Source organism: Alosa alosa, chromosome 3, assembly GCF_017589495.1.
Source record: "Alosa alosa isolate M-15738 ecotype Scorff River chromosome 3, AALO_Geno_1.1, whole genome shotgun sequence".
NCBI classification, from domain to species: Eukaryota; Metazoa; Chordata; class Actinopteri; order Clupeiformes; family Clupeidae; genus Alosa; species Alosa alosa.
Window position 1 is genome coordinate 17,542,962 of NC_063191.1, and position 4,520 is coordinate 17,547,481.

The window sequence follows — 4,520 nt, forward strand, 5'->3', positions numbered from 1 at the left end:
GCAAGAGTGGGGTTTTGCCCAGGCCCGTTGCAGAGTAACCTTCAGTGTTGGTTTGACTATTGCTCTGAGAGAGAGAGAGAGAGAGAGATCAAGTTCACAGTGCACACAGTATCTGAGTCTATTAAGACCTGCTAATAGAATTGATTTTGCTTTTGAGGCTTGGTTAATATAAAGATGATTATTGGTTTATGTAACTGAAGATAAGGATTACATTTTCTAAACTAGGCTCCTTTTCTCAGCATATAGGGGTCACAGGTCTCTCTAAAGAAATTTAGATTAGAATTTTTTTTAAGCCAGAGAAATATACTGAAACTAAATGATATTCAGTTACCCAGACCATGTCCATGTCCATGCCGCTTCACACAAGGTTTAAGGTTTTCAAAGTAATACTTAACATTGACTCAGCAAAATGATCAGTACATTTTAATTTCTTCCTTTGTCTATTATCAGATAACAAACAGTTTAGTTTTAACACAATCAATATTTAGCTGTTTGGATTAGATGTATTTAGTACACTGATATGTTTGTAAAAAAAACCCCACAACCTTCTATTTTAATCAAACTCCTATACACCGTATATAAATCTGCATATCATTAAAATGGTTCATGGGGTTCATTTTGCATAAATACAACATAAATGTGATATATGATGAGATGGCATCACAGTTGGGCAGAAGCTCCAACACCCACAGCCTCTGGTCTGCCAAAGTGCCGGCTGGCTGCCTGGACTCAGAGGGAGCGAGCTGCCCATGAGGGGGGACGGGGTGGACGCTGACGCGCGTGGCCCTCTCGTATTTGTTTTGGCACAGGTTGGGGAAAAGGGCTGAGATGCATATTGTTTGTGTTCATTTGAATAAGGACAAATGTCAGATTTCCATGGCTGCAGGCTGCTTGCATGTTAGATGATCAACTCTTTGGGGCCTCTGGATGTGGGGTCAGTGCTGGTGCTTCCAGGTCAGTGTCAGCGTACGGCGGTTTGGGGCCATCGTTGACCTTTTGACAGAGTGCGAGGAGACATGCCTGCTCTCCGGGCAGGAATAATCACTTCACGTTCTCCTTCCAGCCATGCCCACCTCCACTAATTAAAATGTTTCCGCACGCAAAATGGGTCCAAAAATAAGCATTTGGAAATGATACATTTTCTAAGTTCTGTTTGCCTTTATGTTTTGCTTTTTTTATGATTTTTTTTTTAAAAAAATGATTTAAATCAGAAATGAGAAGAATGTTGTGAACTGTTTGGATAACTAAGACTGAGGCAGAGAGGGTTCAAGCGGAGTAATCATGGATCTAAGAGTGCCACTTGTACAACCACTATGTGTTTTTGTACAATGTCAGTTAGACCATACGGTGAGTTGAGAAGACGGGCAGCGATTTAATTATTGTGTAAAAATATTTAGATTTAAATTTGAATGTACTCTTTTGAAATATAACCAAGCACCCAAGATGTGACAGACAGTAGACAATAAAGTGAATTTGCACCAGATAGAGTTCAAGTAGAACAACTATTCTGCTATCAAACAGCAGATATTTTATGTTACATAAGAAAAGAAGAGATATTATAGGGTTAGATTTTAGAAGTTGCCTTGGTGTTAAAGTGATATATGTTGGATCTGAAGATATATTTTGAAGCTTTGAGAGTAAATTACTAATCAGAAAAAAAAAAACCATTGATTTTCATTGGCCAGGGATGTGAGAAAAAGGACTTTGAAGAGAAAGGAAATAATTTAGGTTATCTTAACTGAGTTCATTCAGTCTCAAGTGACCATATTGCCAATACAGTGTACAGCGGACAGAAATGATGGCATCTTGGTGCCTTGCTTGCTAATGTTATCCATTGTGGTTTCAAAAGGAATGAATGCGAACAGAAGTGTTTTAACAACACTAATCAAGTTAATATTTCATCAGATCTGATTTTTCAACAGATGCATGAATTTTACTTTAAGTCATCTATTTGTAAAATATTTCTAAGCGTATCTAACTATTTTGAATGGTAACTAATTAATGTTATTAAATATGTATTTAATATGATTTTATGTGTATTTAGTAGAACTGATAGTGGATCATGATTTGTGGCATAAGCATAGATTGGAGTCCTGGGACTAAAGGGACAGGTCATTATGTAATCAGATTCTAAAAATGAGTAACTCACTGCTGCAATTAAATAATTATAGTAGTGTACAGTATAGATAGGATGCATGTCTATGGTAAAATGTGATGCGAGGATATCATTAAGACAATATTATTACCTAGATAGTCCTGGTTTTTCTGATGGCCCTGATCTTCCACAGATCAAATGGATTGAGAACAAATTAGAAACGCATCCTTTGTGGGTGCTGGCAGCATCAGATGATGTCTTATTTGATAAAAACATTTTAGAATGATATAACTCCTGCTGAGGAGATATAAATTGTTTCAACTCTACATCATGAAGTGAAAGTTCTCTTCAGTGAAGGGGTGCAGGCTGGAATGTTAATGCCATTACCATGCATGGCAGCTCTCTGTGGGCTAGCATTAGCTTGTAAGCATCTTGTGGCTTTGAGCTTCACTGAAGGTTAATGGTGTGTCCACCTTTTGTCCTACTTGGCAGTTCTGTTTTGTTGACATAGGTGATTCATGTTTCCATTGCAGTAAACACATTGGTGCTACTTTTTGTTTGCATGTTTTCTTGGATTCTTAGATCTTTTCAATAAAATGTTTCTTTGAAATAAAATCTAAATCATGGGCGTAGGTTTAGGGTGGGACGCTAGGGACTAGTCCTAATCAATATTTTGAGATGACAAAAATGTCCCCACCAATATTTTAGTGAACTCCTTTGTGCTATTCCGACCATAGACTGTATATATAGTTCTATATATACAGTCTATGATTCCGACGGCCGACAGTAAAAGAAACACTGTCATTTGATTGGCTGAAACCGAAGGGGGGTTATCTGACACGCACAACAGCGTCAAAGCATAGCATAGGCCTACTTCACTTTGTGGTGACACTGGCAGAAAAGTGAGCGAGTGTGTTGGTATAACTTATCAGGGATGTCTACCAATACATAACCCTAAAAGGCCAGTGTTAAAGATTTGTAATATTCCCTTTGCCCTTCAGCATGCACATTTTGCCCCTTTTGGTGCTTTGTAGATCAGCTATGCTACCAAAGAAGAAAAGGAACATTCAAAGCTTTTTCATTATGCAGAGTCTAATGGGCAAAGTAACTAGCCATACAAACTGGCAACTGGTGACCAAGCTTTCAAATGCGGATTTTACTGTGGAAAATAGCATTAACTGTCAGGATATTACCTAGGATATTGTCACAGCTAAACCTAGCTTCTGTAATCTTTCAGCCAAGGTCAGGAGTCATGTTGAATAGGGGTGTGCCGCACAGACAGTCGCATATAGCACAGAATAGAAGTCACCATGTCATTGACTGTTAATTGGGCTGCCAATCTTGCAGTCGCAATAAACAATGGATCCCAGACATTTTCCTGTTCCTGTATTCTGTTTATGTAGGCTGATGTATTTGTGAATGTAGCCTGCACAATGCAAAGAAATAAAACATAAACTATGGTACATTTCCATACTCATAGAAATGAACATCGCGAGACACTTATCTCATCTATGATCTCATTCCAGAAAGATTTTCTTTGACTTTGACTTGTTGATTTGAGCATTCATTTTTTATCTAATGACATAGTAAACATGATGAATTGAATCTACATATCCTTGCACTATGCGAAACTATTTTCCACTAGCCTAAAACCATGAGACTGAATTGCGTTACGTTCCTCTTAAAGTGACAGGCACTCAATTAGACTTACAGACCACAAATGTGATGATATTAAAGAAAAGTTATCATTTAAATATCAATATGATGTATTCAAATTACTAAATATGTTTAGCTATTAGTAATAACAATAAAAAGTTCATATGAATTCCAAAATATGAAAACCTATGACAACCATCACTTTCTGTGTGTTTGTGGAGGGTCAGTCAAATTCTATGATTGCCACTGATGTAAATGATCACACAATATTCAATATTACTGATGGTGTCAAGGTGGTGGGGGCCCCCAAACCAAATATATTTTTAAAAAAATCGCAAAAGGACGACAAAAGTATCGAAAAGACGGCCAAAAGTATCGAAATCGAGATTTTTCACTTGCTATTGGTATTGAAACAATAATGTTGATATCGTGACAACAGGAGTTGGGGATGTGTCCCCACCAAAGCTGAGACCGAACCTACGCCCTTGATCTAAATGCAATAATCCAAAAAGCTATAACTGCAAGTTGACTAATCAGATTGAAGTATTGTCATTTAGGTTCCCTGATGAATTTTAAATTAGTCTACTCTCCCAGCATACCCATAACAGAAAAAGCTGGTACTTAGTCAGTGCTGCTTGTGTTTAGTATTGCATTGTGCTTGATGCCAAGGCTCCCTCAAATATCCCAATCAAGTCAGATTTTATAGACAAACTATTAACCGCTGCATTAACAAAATGCTGATGACTAATGCTTAATGTTAGTCAGTATA